Here is a 16,178-nt window from a genome sequence, read left to right as displayed (position 1 = left end):
TTGTCCGTAGGAAATACACACTACATATCCAAAGGAAAAGAATATGATAGCCATTTCCTCTCAAATGCCTCAGAGGGAAACGCATTATACCCACAGCTTGTCTGTCAGTTTACAGTTGTTTCTAGAATCAGATCGTTCATGCTAATCTTCAGCACGTCATGTCTTTTTAGAGTCTCAGTTTTACCATCTGCATAGTGGGAGTGAAAGTAATAATACCAACCTCATGGTTGTGTAGAGAAATAAATGAGATGATATTTGTGGGATGTTCACAGAACTGGGTTCGTATACATAGTCCAAAATTTTGAAGAACTAGGTAATTTTTCTTTTTCGTTGTGCAATTCCCATTTCCAGGATATAGAGTAAGGTGGCAAACTCCCATGCCCAGGGGGCCAGACTGGGGTACCACAGGGAAAGTGGGTACCCCTGAGGGCCTGGAAAGCACATGCATCAGGTAAAGAGGACAGTCACCCCAGTTCTAGTAGATGCTATATATCTATTCTCGGTGTTCCCAGAGTTTTCTCTTTTTTTTTCCCCCAAAGAGAAGGCGAAAGTCCAGATTTCTATATTGAATGCCTTGATTTTTAATACTGACAACTATTTCAAATTATAAATGGGCCAATAATTTGTGAACCAAGTGCCAGCAGCAGCAGTTCTGAAAGCTTGTCCTGATGGCTTGGAAACACCCCTTGGGAATGCCCCTGTGGACTGGTGGGGGGGGGGGGGGGAGGGGAAGCACCAAACCACTGTTTGCAGTTCTTCTGCCTCTCTGATAGTACCCCGGGAGAACCTGGGGTAGACCTGCCAGGATATGCCTCCCTCCACCCCCATGAGCCCTGGCAGCGGGCTCCTCCCCAGCACAGCTGATTGGGTGAGACGATGAACATCTGACTGAAACCCGATCAATCAGCACGTTTCTCTCAGGAATTTGAACTTGGCGAGGTGAGAGACAGTCAAAGGACCGTGGACCCGGAGCCCGGAAGATGGCGCAGGGCCCCTGCCAGCCTTCACAAACCACAGCCACGTTCAAATCCAGGTTCCAGGGAGACCGGAAGTGTCATAGGAAAGCCAAAAAAAGAAAAAAAAGAAAGAAATTAATTCAGGAGTATAGCATAAAAGTGAGGCAGAGAGACATGTAGATCTAGAAGATGCTCACAATAAAAACAAGAGTGATAATAAGAGCAAACACTCATATACCACTTTCCACAGCAGGCTCTGTGTCTTACCTTACACCTTACTCATTTTATCCTTATAGCAACTTTATAAAGTAGGCACTTTGAGGAGGGCCTGACGGGCTCAGTCAATTGGGCATCCGACTATTGATTTCTGCTCAGGTCATGATCTTGGGGTCATGTGATCCAGCCCGACATCAGGCTCCCCGCTCAGCATGGAATCTGCTGGACATTCTCTCTCTCTCTCTCTTCCTCCCCCCTGCCCCACCCCCAGCTCATGCTTTCTAAATAAATAAATAAAATCTTACTTAAAAGTACATGTAAATAAATAAATAAATAAAATCTTACGTAAAAGTACATACATAACCCCATTTTAAAGATGAGGAAACTGAGGCCCAAAGCCTTGAATGTCCATCCAAGTGGCCCAGTGTGTTCTTACAAGCCCCCTCAGTTGCAGTTGCGAGTGGATAATATTCCTTGAAAGCCGAGAAGACTGTGAGGGATTACTATTCAGGCAGAGTTCACTGGCCATGACTATGGTCTCGCTACAGGGTGAAGGGGATTCTGGGGCCAATCAAGCCACAAGGTACCACCAACATCCTGCTCTAGCCTTTTTGTACCTCCCAAAGCAGAAAAGAGGAGGGATAGAGGTAGTCACAGCCTGGGAGAAACTGGGTCGGGGGCATCGAATGCATGTGTGTCGGCACAGTGATCCTCTGCCCCTCAGCCCAGACCCCACGGGCCCTGTGCACCAGCCAGTCTACACGAGCACTCCAGCCTCATCCATTCCTCAGGGCCTCTGCCGCTTCCACTGGGGATAAACAGACAGAAGGCTTGGGGCCATCTGCTGAGCCACGGGGAGGTTGGATTTCACTGTTTGGGGCCGGGCCAAGGAGCCAGAAAGGACAAGGAGACAAGGTCTTCGCTTCCTGGCGTCAGGTGACGGCCCCGATCCAAGGCTCAGGGTGCCAGGCGACGTTCCCAGGCATGAGAGTTGCTGGTCAGCTGACAGCAAAGAGGGCCCAAGGCCCATTCTGGAAGGTTGAAAGGGACGTGGCACTGGCTGCTGAGGAGGGGGAGCAGGCGGGGAACCCCCAAGGGGACACAGTGAGCCTCCAGCCTTGCCAAAAGACCTGGCCTGGCTGGACAGATCTCCAGGAGGGGAAGGTCCTGGGCCTAGGGAAAGGGACGCGCGCTGCAGTGACACTCGGGGAAGGGGGTGGGCTCAGCCCCCGCCAAGTGCCCCAGCTGTAGCAAGAGGGCCTGGCCATGGCTGCAGCCTGGCATCAGCCCCAGAAACCTTCAGCGTCCCCCAGTTTCACCGCCCAGGGCTGGGAGGTTCCATAAGCTCCCTGATCTCCCAGATGAAAGACGCTTTCTAAGAGTCATAAAACCGTCCCCACTCAGAACAATGGGCCCTTATCCCACTGTGTCCTTCACATAAACTCCCATTAGCAACGCACCAGAAGCTGCAGGCGGGAGCTTTATAGACTGCATTGTTGGACCAGCCCCAGCGTTCATTAACATCTACTGCCTCGCCCTCCAAGGAGCCTGCACAAGTCATTGCCATTACAGAGGCCCACTGTGTGCTCGGCCTCCAGGAAACCCCGCAAGGAAGGGCGCTTTGTCATTTTATGACTAAAGAAAAAGACCCAGAGAGGTTAGGTGATATGACCACGGTCACACAGTAGGAGAGTGGAGAAGCTGGGTTTTAAAGCTAAAGTCTGTGTTCCTTCCCCCATAACCGTGTAGCCCCTCAATTATGATCACTCAAGTCCTGCCCCATGGAAACTAAGAGGTTAAGGCCTGATTTCCCAAGGTTTCCTCCTGGAAATAAGCATCTTCTGGGACCTACCCAGTGTCAGCAGAGACATACTGCAATGGGTCACGTTGGAAGGGAGCCCCAGCATATCAAGGAAAGAGCCCCTTCCCTTGGTGATGATAACCCCCCTTTACTGAATATGCACAACACACGAGGACCTGTGCTCTTCATGCATGATCCCGTTTACTCTTGCAAGAGCTCTATAGAATGGCTACTTTTAAGATCCCTTTTCTGAGGGGCGCCTGGATTGTTCAGTTGGTTAAGCATCTGCCTTCAGCTCAGGTCCTAATCCTGGAGTGCCAGGATCGAGCCCCATGTTGGGCTCCCTGCTCAGCAGGGAGTCTGAGTCTCCCTCTCCCTTTGCCGCTCCCCACTTGTGTTCCCTCTCGCACTCTCTCTCTCTCAAATAAATAAATAAAATCTTTAAAAAACAAAAAACAAGATCCTTTTTGACAGGTGGAACAGAGGCACAGGGAGGTAAATAGCTTACCTAAGGTCACACAGCAAGTAAGGAACGGATGCCAGGTCTATCTGACTCTATCCCACCACCCCTCCCCACAACTTCCAACTTGGGGTTTGGCAGATACTCAGTCTGCATCAGCCCAGTCCCACAGTCCTGGCTCACAACTCTGGATGTCGGGGCGCCTGGGTGGCTCAGTGGGTTAAGCCGCTGCCTTCGGCTCAGGTCATGATCTCAGGGTCCTGGGATCGAGTCCCGCATCGGGCTCTCTGCTCAGCAGGGAGCCTGCTTCCCTCTCTCTCTCTCTGCCTGCCTCTCCATCTACTTGTGATTTCTCTCTGTCAAATAAATAAATAAAATCTTTAAAAAAAAAAAAAAAAAAAAAACAACTCTGGATGTCACCCCAGATACATGGATGACGACAAAGGCAGGTGCTTCTTACTGGGTACCTTCTAAGCCCTTCACCATTTCCCATCTACACAACAAGACTCAAAGTCGATATTGCAAACCTTATTTGCAGATAGGGAAACTGAGGCTCAGAAAGGGGAAGTATCTGATCCACCATCCCCCAGAGCTGGTAAATGGAGGCGTCAGGCAATCTGCTGCTCCTGGTGGCATGGTTTATTTTGCCCTGAGAAAGTTCACAACCAATTGCCAACTGGGCAAACCAGCCAGACAGCTAGGTTGGCTCAGGTTCCCCCAAGAAGGCCTCAGACCTCATATCACCTGCCTCCAGATGGCACAGCAGCAGCACCAATGCCCCACCCTGAGAATCTGGCATGGGGCCTCCCCTTCCTCGCCTTCTGCCACTGCTAAGGAAAGCCAGGCTGCCCAGCTCAGGGATACCTATGCGTGCTTGGTTAGTGCCAGAGGCACTGGTGTAGGTGACCTTCATCATCATCTTCATCATGGCCATGGACATCGTTATCATCACAGCTAACATTTATTGAGCACTTACTACATGCCAGGCACTGGGCCAACACTTTACCCATACTATCTCATCAAATTGTCACAATAATCCCACAAAATAGTCACTGCCATCATCCCATGCACCACATAAGAAAACTGATAAACAGAGGCTTTAAGTCTGGAGCACAAAGTACTGTTTTGTTTGTTAAAAGTCTGTCTCCCCTGATATCTTACAATCTGCAGGATCATGTCTGTTTTGCACAGAGCTGTTATCTCCAGGTATAGTGCCTGGAACAGAGTAGATGCTCATTAAACAGTCTGTAGGTAGATGGATGGGTATATGGATGGAAGAATGGATAGACAGACAAACGGATGGATAGATGGTTGGATGATGGGTGATGGTTGGATGGACGGACACATGTATAGATGGATGGACGTATGGATGAATGAATGATGGATGGATGGGTCCTTGGATGATGGGTGGGTGGATGAATGCTGGATGACTGGGTCATTGATGAGTGGATGGATGGGTGGATGGATGGATGAATGGATGGATGGATGGATGGATGGATAGGTGATGGATGGATAGGTGATGGATGGGTGGATGATGGGTGAATGGATGAATGGATGGATGGATGGATGGGTGGATGATGGATGATGGATGATAGATGAATGGATGAATAGATGGATGGATGGATGGATGGATGGATGGATGGATGGATGGATAGGTGATGGATGGGTAGCTGATAGATGATGAATGATGGATAGATAGATGATGGATGGATGGATGAATACAACTGAAAAACAAGAAAAAAAGAACCAGGGGACAATACCTCTCCCAATCAGTGAAGCAGGAGGAAGCTGGATGCAGTTCCTCTGCTAACTGGAAAATTCCCTGGCCAGGAGTCCAGGGACAGCAGAGAACAGTACACTGATTTTTAGGGAAAGGAAAAAAGAAGCTCCATGTGGTGATGAGCTTTGTGACAGCTTAACAAAAGCAGCAGCGCATTGTCTGATCAAGCATGTTCTCCCTTCCCAGAAACTACCACTCTGCAGGGAATTTCATCTTCTCCCTCCCCAAACCGCAGGTTTCTGAATCAGGGGCAACCACAAAATGTGCCCAGTGTAGTAAACTCCCTGACCTTTGGCTCCAGGACTGGGCCCAGGAATAGAGCTGTGCCAGACCCTGGGGTCTGGTCAGAGCCAACCCCTGGGTGCCACCTCAGAATTCCGGAACCCCCGTCGGGACCCTTAAGCTTTAGGAGTCTCGTTCTGTAGTTAATTGGAGAGATCTCACACTCCCCCACCAATCCCCATATGCTGTGAATTCTCATCAGTGGCTAGAGCCAGCCAGTTGGATTCCAGGCCGAGATCCATGGGAAGCAGGCTTCTCTCCTGCCCCCACGGCATTGGCCAGAGCCTAGGGCTTCCAGTTTCCTGTGGGGGAAGCAAGACTCACAGACGAAGAACCCAGCCATCTCAAGAGAGCGGCCACTGAGGCATGTGGCCCAGTTTTGTAGTTTCCAGAGAAATTTTAAGAAAGAGGAGAAGAAATGACCATAAAGCACTGCATCATCATCATCATCATAAAACACACCTGGCTGCACCTGCTTGTCCACATGGAACACGGCACTGAGGTTCTGGAAAGCACAGTGAGGCGTCCTGCCATTCTGGAGCCCCATGTAGTTTGTTGGAAATTGGGGATTGGGAAGGCACTGGGGTCAGAGGCGGGAACCTCCTTTCGCTGAGCACTTCCTGTGCGCCAGGCCCAGTGATCTGCCTGGGATAACATGGAGCCTGTACAACACTTCCGTGAGTCTGAGATTATTATCTGCTCTTTCATACGCATTAGCCGAAACCAAGTGAAGCACCCAAGTTCACCCATCAGAACGGACACGGCTGGGATTTGAACTCAGTCTGACCCCCAACGTCTCCATAGTTTTCCCCCTTAACAACAAGGTGGATAGGACCTCGGGAGGGCTCTCTCTGCAGCTGGCCAAACACAGGCATCCCAGATTTATTCCAGAATGGACCAGACCGAATAGGAATGGGTTTTTAATGGCGGTCACTCCCATCCTTGCCAGTCAGCCACGCATCAGAAGCACGCTCGAGCCTCCCCACATTCCTATGCTCCGGGGCCCTGTGGCCCCATGGGAGGAGGGACGGCTGGCAAAGAGCCCAGACGGCACCTTGGGACCTTCCATTTGAGCGATTCAGAGACTTTCAGAGCTGAAAGGGCCTTTAAGAATGATGCAAGCCAGCCCCCTCCATCCACAGACGGGTAACTGAGGCCCAGAGAGGACAAAGGATTGGCTCAAGGTCACACAGGGCATGACGAATGGAACAAGAGCAGAGGCAGCCTCTTGGCTGTAGCCCAAGGTCCCCTTCCCAGCCTCCGCCTATCTCAAACCATGACACTGGAAGCCCTTCTATCAGATAGAATGAATGGTTGTCAGATTTAATTATGACAATGTTCTGAAGACCCAGGGAATCGGGTAAGATGGGGAGGTGGGAGGAGGTCGGGGTGCTACCTAGCCCCGTTTCCTCCCTCGCTCTGCTGGGGCATCAGAAGTCCCTGCCCAGTGGCTGAGCCAAGCTGGGCTTGGCTGGTCCGGGAGGAGAGGTCACAGTTACCTGCAGAGCAGGTCCCAGCACCGCCAGAACTCCCTCTTTTCCTGCTCCTCTCAGAACAAGAGCTGCCTCTGTCTTTGAGACAAGGAATGGTGGGGGAGGAGGTTCTCTCTCATTCCGCTGAAGGGCAAAGCAGGAGGAGGCTTGAACAGGGCAGCTGGGAACTCACTCCACCTGCCTCAGACCCACCTGCTAAGCTCCTGGGGACCTGCTCCCATGAGTATCCCCACCTTGAATTTGCTTGGGAACCTCCACCCCCAGGGAGCTGTCTCTCGCCAGGGTTGGGGGGGGTGGTGATTACTTTGGGGCACAAACAGACCAGGTTCAAATCCCTGCTTCGCCATCTCCTACCTGTGACCTTGAACGAGCCACTTGGCTTCCCCGAGTCTCAGCTTCCGCGCTGCAGAGCTCAGCTCAAGTTCCCTCATCCCAAGCTAATTGTGGGGATTAAATGTCAAGGCTGTCCCAGGCACAGAGGGGACTGGCGACGCCGCTTGGGTAATTACTCTCTCCGCGCTAATTCTCTGCGTCCAGACCATGTCAAGGAGGTTTTTACAGGCATTCCCAGCTATGACTATAACTCGCAGCCCTCAGATAGATCACAGGGAAGAAACCGTCAGCCCCTGCACCCAGATGGGGTGACCCAGGCCCCAAGAGGGTAAGCAGCAGGTTCAAAGTCCCATAGCATGGACAGGCAGAACAACCAGACCCCGTAGTTCTCAAGTTCCCATGCAGCCCGGCCCAGCCCAGAGGCACAGAGTGAGAAGAGCTTAAAATCCAGAGGCAACCAAGCCAGGCCCCAGTCGTGGCTGCGCCAGGAACGTAGCACGTGACTTTGGGAGGTGCGAGCTTTCAACATTCTGAGTGATGACTTCCGTGCCTTTGGTCAGCTGTGTGACCCTGGGCCAGTGACTGCACCTCTCTGAGCCTCAGCTTTCTCATCTGTGAAATGCTGGCTGTCAGAGGATGAAATGAGCTAGGGCGTGCAGGACACCTGGCATAGAGCTGGACACTTGGTAAGCACCCAGTAAATGGAAACACAGTCACGGGGGTGTTACTAGTAGTCAACATGGCTGTTAGTATTATTATCCTTATTATCATTAGTATTAATTAGTACTAGGAGGGGAAGAGGACAGAACGGAATCAGCCTGGGAACCTCCCACCCACGTGATTGTCCTAAAGAGGACGTGCCGGATGGTGGCATCAGGGACTCTTGTTGCCTTCTGGGTGGTAGGGATGTGAATGAGGCCAGACCAGTCACCCCCCTGAAGACCTCAGAGTCTCACGGACAGAGGAGACCCCGGGGTAAGGACTGCCGCCACGGCTGCCAGAGGAACCCAGCCCTCAAAGGGACAGAAGAGAGGTGGTGGTCCCCAGGAGAGTCTGGAGAGGTCCTGATTCATGGGCCAAACCCTGGGGAGGTGGCCTTGCCTTGGAAGCTTCTGTCCCAGGTGTACCAGGATCCTCCAGAAGAAAAGCCAGGAGGAGAGGCCAGCCTGGTGTTAGCACACTCTGTTAGGAGCCAGGAGAGAGGGCCTGACTCTGCCCTCTGTTAGCTGTGTGCCTTTAGCAGGTTGTCTCACCTCTCTGAGCCTCTGTCCCTCAAGCACAAGGATCATCAGTCCTGCCTGCCCAGCACCCCAGGCTGGTGGGTGACCCATCAGGACAACAGACGCAGACTTCCACTGCCCCTGTTAATCACCAAAGGAAGGACCCTCCACAGACAAAGCCAGGCGTAGCATAGCAGAGGCCCCCTGGAAGATCATAATAGGAAGGAGGACGGGGACCCAGGACCAGCCCCTCCTGCTCCCTCTGCCACGCCCACCCACGCCTCCTGCCTCCCTTGCCCTCATCGGGCTCTAGGCAAAGCCCCAACGACAGTGGTGTTCGGGGCTGAAATCCCGACCAGTTGCTCTTAACACTTGCTCTTCCCTCCACACGGTCCACCCCGGAAGTCACTAAAATCCTTTGTGCAGGACTCTGCAACTGGGGGGCTGCGTGAGGCCCAGAGTGACCTGCCACGGAGCCGAAATGAGGGGGAGGACAGAAGCTTCAGCAGTGACTGGACCCAGGGAGGCCACCAGAGGAACACACAAGCATCGAAATGGCCGCCCAGACCCCCACCCCGCTAAGCCTCAGCATCTCATAGTGGCAGAAAGTGAGGCAGCCAAGGGCTTATCTGGCCTCAAATCTAAGCTCCCCTTTTCCAAGCTGTGGAATCTTGAGTAAGTTACTTAACCTCTCTGAGCCTGTTTCCTCCGCTACAAATGAGAATGACAATGATAATAAGACTTACCTCCCAAGGCACAGGGAGGACCAAATGAGTTAACCCAGGGGACTGCGCTTTGTTAGCCAAGCACTGGGCGCTCAGTAAAGACCTGGCAAGCATTACGTCACCGTAGCCAGACCCCAGCGGCCCTGCAGATGAAAGAGGCTGTCTCGGAAAGCAGCAAGCTTAGACAGTCAAGCTGTGGCTGAACAGCCACCTGTTGGGGACTCACTGCCAGGCCTGCCAGGGTGACCTTTAAAATGCTGCCACCTGTGAAATGGTGTATGGGACCTTCCTCCCTCCGACACGGCCAGGAGAGGAGGAGGTGGGAGAGGGCTATGGGGGGAGATACAGCAGCAGGCACTGGGGGCAGCAACAGGACAGACCCTGGGCCAGGAGGAAGCAGCCGGGTGAGGTTTCCAGCCCCTGCTCTGCCACCGATTCGCACTGTGACCTGTGCCCCAAGCCTCAGTTTCCCCAGCTTTGAAACAATGCCCTTGAACTGAGTGTCTTGTAAGGTCATAGTAGGCAGCAACGATCAAACTCTGTGACCCTGAGAAGGGAGTCAGGGAAAGTTCCCGCCGCACCCACACCCCTGCCAGGCTCCCTCTGCATTCCTCACCCCACATGCCCCTGACCTGCGCCGCAGGTGGCCACCAGGGTCAGGGCCGTGTCCACGGAGGCTCCCGGCAGAGCTCTCCTTGCGGAGCCTGGCCCCAGGCAACCCCGAGCCCCGCCACCAACCGAGAGGGAGCAGGGTGTCCCTGGGCCTGAAGCCCAAGGGTGTCAACGAGAGCAGAAACCCCACACACACCCCGCGACCTCCAAAGGATCCTCCTCCAACTCAGTAAGAGACAGAGATGTATAAAAACCCCAGATCTGACCTGGATTCCGTGTGGTCCAGTCCCGGCCCTCGGGGAAGGACGCGCAGAGGGGAGGGTCGGGTGCCACGGGCAGGGAAGGGTCCTGTCTGTCGCAGCAGCTGGCAGGGCAGGCAGGAGCCCAGGGGTCAGGTACACTGGCTCCCTGAGCCGGGTGTGCAGAGAGCTCAGGCTTGTGAGTCACTCACCTGCCAGACCTGCCAAGCGGGTGGGTTGCAGGACAGGAGGCGGCCCTAGCCGCCCCCAAGGAAGGACTGGCCTGAGTCAGGCCCAGCAGGCTGGGCAGGGCTGTGCCAGGCCAGGCCGGCAATCAGTCATCCGCCTGGGAGGACCAGGAAGTTGCTAGGGTGGGGAAGGGAGGAGGAGGATGAACAAGGGTGGGGGCCTCAAGGGGGTGCAAGCAGAAGGGTGTACCATGGACAGCGGCCCGCCCCACCCCCACCCCCCAGCCCAGTACAGGGCGCAGGGCATGGGCACAACAGAGGGTTCGAGGCTTATCCACGGGATGGGATTCTTTTAACCCGGGAAGGTGGAAAAGATGCTTTGAAGTCGAAAAATTTCAAGTTTGAATCCCTGCCTCTTCCAGCCATGTGACCTCATCTCTCTGAGCCTTGGTTTCCCCCTTGCTCCTCTAGAGTAACAACAGTTGTCCCGATCAGATCGGTTCTCGTGACAATTAATGAGCCCATGTGGAAAAAGCCTGCTAGGATTCTTACTGTCTGTGTTAATTGCCCCCATATTGTAGCCAAGTATCTGCTGAATTGATTAAGATCCTTAGTGCCCGGTCATCAGGAAAAGTCATGCACCCACAAATACCTACTCTGTCCTCACTGTGCACCCCTGAGAACCCAGGGATGGGTCTCAAAAGTTTTGCCCTCAAAATACACGCAGACAGCTGATTGCACAAGGACGCTTGGGTTTCACCTTAAACCTGGCCTGGGCCCCACTCCTCATTCTGCCCCAGGGCATTGGAAATCAGGCCTCAGGATCTTACATCAGGGGTCAGCCAACTGGCAGCCTGCAGGCCAATTCTGGCCCATCACCTGTTTTTGTAAATAAAGTTTTATTGAAACGCAAACACACCCATTTGCTTATTGCCCACTTTGGAGAGACAATAGCGAAATTTCGTAGTGACAGTCTGACCGTAAGGGCCGCCAAACCAAAAATATTTGCTGACTGTGGTCTTTTCTGATGATGATGGTGATGGTGGTGCTGATGGTGGTGCTGGTGCTGGTGATAATCCTGGGTTTGGGCTCTCAGAGGTTCTATCCACTAAAAATTCTCCATGCATAACTTCACCTAAGCCATTTTACAAAGAGGGAAACAGGTTTCAGAGAGATAAGACACTTGCCCGAGGTCACATTGAGCGTGCACTAGATGGCTATTTTGAGTTAAGGGCTGAGGGAAATCAAAGCCTCGGGTTCCACTAGTTACCCGAGTGAGCACACAGGCTGGGGCACCGTGGTTCAGGGCACCCCAGTAGGACCGAAGTTTCTGTACCCCCGGAGAAAGTAAACACAGACCTGATGGACTGCATGCCTGCCCAAAGGGCCACCGACCCAGAGTCAGCTGGGACATGGGACAGGAGGAGCACAGGAGGATTAAATGAGATGGAAATCCCCTGGAAGAGCGTCGCCGACCATGGCAGGAAGACCTCTGCTTGCGAACGCTTCCTGGGCTTTATCATTAGGGCTGGAAGGGGGAACCAAGAGGAAGGAGACCAGAGAAGGGCCCCGGCCACCTGCAGAAATAGCACTGGGGACAGCTCTTCCGATAAGAGGGCCTGCCCCAGGGGCGGGAAGGCTGGCTTTGGGTTCCAGGGCCTTGTTCAAAGACATGCCCGTCCACTACAGCCTCCTTCGCTGTTATCTAGCACCTTCCCTTAGCCCAGGCCAGGAGAGGGGCTGCCACTCTGGGGAGGATGCAGTCCCGTCCCCAAAGCCCCACCCCAGGGGGACTCTGCCTTTCACATCTCACCCACCCAGAAGGGCTGGCCTGGGCTTTCCACCCCCAGAGAAAGCTGAGCTCAAGTAGTCAGAGAAGGAGGTCAGGAAGGGGCTGGGGTCACCCTTGGTGCTTTTCTTTGGAAACCCGGACCAGCCCCCACGCCCCCATCCTCTGCAAGTATGAAGGCATCTGGAATCTCCCCTCCTGCTCTCTGGGATCTTCTCTTCTCTGGCCCCTCCTTTTCTCACCCAACCCCAAGGCCCAGGTGGCACGGGAGGCAAACACTAGCTGAGAAGCCATGAGTTCAGGAAAAAAAAAAAAAAACTTGGTAAATCTGCCTCCTCTCCTTGTTCCCAAACCATTGATCCCGCTAAGAGGTCAGCCCAGCCTGCTTTTCCCCCATTCAAAGGACGCACCTGGTGGCCGGAACATCTGCTGGGGGAGGCAGCAGGGACCACGCCCCCCAAGCATATTGGAAACACCTGTTTGCCAGGAGAGGCTGTGCCCACCCAAGGCCACGTGTTCAGTTACTCGCTGAGCCCGTGCCCCAAAGAGCCCCCACGCACTGCACTTTCTGAGCGGGATCTGGCCACAGCGGCATGCCAGGCTGTCCACCAACGAAGGCTAAACTTTGATGTAGAAAGAGTATGGACATGCGCACCCTATGCTAGACCCTGTTGCACGCCCCATTATAGGAAGGGGCTGGGTCCTTATCAACCCCCACTGTAACCCCAGCCAGCGCCAATAGATGCCCAGTGAAGATGTGCGGAGGGTATGACTCTCCCACGCTGGTCAGGACCGACCTCTCTTCCCTCGGCGCTGCGGACACTTTGGACCCAGTACCTCTGGTGGTGGGGCCATCCCGCTCCCCCCAGCACGTTTAGCAACATCCCCGGCCTCCGCCCCTTAATGCAGTAGCCCCCACCCGTCCCGGCTGTGTCAACGGAAAATGACTGCGAACCTTGCCGCATGTCCCCTGGGGGTCAAAGCTGCCCCCGCTGAGAACCCCTGCTCTACAGTCATCAGCGTCATGGGACCACCTCACCAACTTACTAAAGAAAGCAGAGTGGGTATCCCCAGCCGTTTTATCCGTAAGAAGCTGGGATTTGGTGATATCAAGAGAGTGTCCCAAGTCACATGGGTAGTGGCTCATACTCACAAAACAGAAGCTGGAAAAGGTACCCGTGACTGTAACGAGGGCCCAGAAGGATCAGGGAGCACGCTGGGGGCGGAGGCAGGGCTGGACCAGGACCTCGGGTTCCTGAGGCTCTGGAAGCAGCAGCTGGCTGACACTCCCTCCTCCCGCACCTCCAGCTCACTGCCCCCCAAAGCTAACAGGTCCCCACACCAGATCAAGGGCCTAGGATGACTTGTCGGTCTTCCCCCCAACTTAGACCTCAAAAACAAGAAGCCAGAGGGCACAAGGCATGCATGTATGTTGAAATTAAAACAGATAGCATCTTTCGAAGTAGGGGGAGGATGGGCAACATGGGAGAAGGGGAGTAGGAGGTCCAAGCTTCCAGTTACGGAATGAACAAGTCACAGGAGGAAAAGGCACAGCGTAGGGAACACGGTCAGTGATGCTGCAGTAGCATTGCGTGGCGGCAGAAGGTCGAGGCATAATGTAGAGAAGCTGAATCACTGGGTGTACACGTGAAACTCACGGGACACGGTGTGTCAACCACACGCAAATACAAAAAGATGTTTCCTAAAAATTTTTAAATAATAAAATAGCATCTTTCTGAGCCTTCTGCCCTAAACCTTCCAGATAGGTTCATCAGAGTGGGAGTATTTCCATCTGAGGGCGGCCTGGCTTAGCTTCTTCTTTTCTTTTTTTTTTTTTTTTTTTTTTAAGATTTTATTTATTTGGGGCACCTGGGTGGCTTAGCCAGTTAAGCGTCAGCCTTCAACTTCAGTCATGATCCCAGAGTCCTAGGATCGGGCTCCCTGATGGGCAGGAAGCCTACTACTCCTCCTTCTCCCACTCCCCTGCTCGTGTTCCATCTCTTGCCGTCTCTCTCTCTCCATCGAATAAATCCTAAAAAAAAAAAAAAAAAAAAAAAAAAGGATTTTATTTCTATACTTATTCGAGAGAGGTGGGGGGAGACGGAGCACAAGCAGGGGGAACAGCAGAGGGAGAAGAAGAAGCAGACTCCCCACTAAGCAGGGAGGCTGACAGGAGACTGGATCCCAGAACCCTGAGATCATGACCTGAGCCGAAGGCAGACGCTTAACAGACTGAGCCACCCAGGTCCCCCTGGCTTGGCTTCCAAATGAGGGAGAAGGTTCTCCATACCAAACGACTACTTTTGCCTTTTTTTTTTTTTTTATGATTTTATTTTGTCTGTTTGACAGAGATCACAAGTAGGCAGAGAGAGGGAAGAGAAAGCAGGCTCCCCGCGGAGCAGAGACCCTGATGTGGAGCTTGATCCCAGGACCCTGGGATCATGATCTGAGCTGAAGTCAGAGGCTTCAACCCACTGAGCCATCCAGGTGCCACAACTTTTGCCTTTCTAAGAAGCATCCCCCCAACTCCCAGTGATGGAGCCCAGCAGTCAAAAGGACCCGCACATGTGCCAACATGCGCACATCTCACAGTCACGGACTCACCCTCAAAACTGTGGAGTTGGGACTGGACTGGTGGCTGAAACTGACCACTTGGAACCCCAAAGCCACAGACAGGCTGGCCACCTTTTGCCACGTGCCTGGAAAGGCCAAGAAGTCTGTCCCAGATGCAAAGAGAGAAGCAGAGATAGAATAATGCCATCGGTGTTGGACGCAGCAGCCAAAAGACAGACACGAGGCCAATGTCCACAGGTGGAGGAGCGGGTAAGGAAACGCGCCCCACAGCGTGGCGTTCAGCCCTTAAAAAAAAAGGAGCCATAATCTGATACACGCTACAGCATAGATGAACTTTGACAACATTCTGCTAGGTGGAGAGAGACGTATGAAATTCAGAGAGACAGAGCCGATGGTGTCACCCAGGGCCTAGGGGAGGGGACATGGGGGCCTGCGTAATGGGTGCACAGAGTATGTTTGGGGTGATGACCGTGTTCTTGGAAATGGATACACAACATGGTGAATGCCCTGAATGCTGCTGACCTATACCCTTAAAGATGGTTACAATAACAGATTTTATGTAATGTGTATTTTACCACAATTCAAAAGAGAGAGAGAAAGGCCAGGGGAATAGTGAAAGGCAAGCTGGCCCGTAATGCCTGGGTCCCCAGCCCTTGCCCAGCATCTGGGATGGCTCCTGAGGCCAGGGCAGCCCTCCAGGTCTCTGAAACACGCCTGAATCCTTGAGTTAGATTCCCCTTTTGGCTTAAATGGACTCAAGCAGGGCTCTGTCCTGCAGATGAAATGATCTCAATGGGCTGTCTGGGAGGGCATCACCCTCTGCCCAAGGTCCGCCTCCAAGGAGGCTGCGTGCCTCGATGGCCCAAGCTTCTCTTCCTAGCCCACGATGGAACCATGCTCCACACATTGACGTGACAACTGCTCCAGAGCCCTCCATGGCAGAAAACCTGTCCCCACCCTCCCGACTGCCTTGTAATCCTCTCTCCTTTGTCTGCGTGGCCCAGCACAAAGCCTCCCCCCACCCCCTGTGTCAGCTGTCTAGGGTCCAGAAGATTTCTCGCTGATTCCAAACTCCGGATCCACCTTCGGAGCATGAAGCCCTTCCACGGAGCACGTTCAAAGCCAAGTTCGAGAAAGAACCTCCCAATCGGTGACGCCGTCGAGGGACAATGGTCTCACACAGATAAGCACCTGTGCCTTTAGAACAAAATCAGAGAGAGTGCATCTGCCCGTCACACTTCCTCTTGCAGATGCTCTCCATCCCTGGGGGAGAGGCAGTCACCCCAAGTTCTGGGAAGACTAGGATCTGACGTCATGCTCATCGGCTGACACCGTATAGTCATCCCGGAGCCGGGTGCCACGGTCTCAGTGATCACCTGTTTCCTCTCCCAGGACCTGAGAAGCAGATCTTATCAGACCCACTTGAAAAGAGGAGGAACGGAGGCTCAGAGAAGTAAGGAACTTGCCCGAAATCATACACCTAGAAAGTGGGAAAGCTGGAATTGGGATC

General features: G+C 53.3%; 1 protein-coding gene across 1 annotated transcript in view; it reads right to left on the bottom strand.

Annotated features, from left to right (window-relative positions):
• Nucleotides 1-10,399, bottom strand: part of ARHGEF10L (Rho guanine nucleotide exchange factor 10 like) — a 156,140-nt gene extending 145,741 nt beyond the window's left edge. Inside the window, exon 1 of the mRNA XM_004741351.3 lies at nucleotides 10,145-10,399. The gene's annotated coding sequence lies outside the window, so the exon portion shown is untranslated. The remainder of the gene's footprint in view (nucleotides 1-10,144) is intronic.
• Between the last annotated feature and the right edge of the window lie 5,779 nt (nucleotides 10,400-16,178).

The sequence above is a fragment of the Mustela putorius genome, unplaced genomic scaffold (genome assembly GCF_011764305.1).
Source record: "Mustela putorius furo isolate JIRA1106 unplaced genomic scaffold, ASM1176430v1.1 tig00003853_pilon_pilon_pilon, whole genome shotgun sequence".
NCBI lineage: Eukaryota > Metazoa > Chordata > Mammalia > Carnivora > Mustelidae > Mustela > Mustela putorius.
The sequence above is the reverse complement of the archived record's forward strand: the minus strand, read 5'-3'. Positions and strand labels throughout refer to the sequence as shown.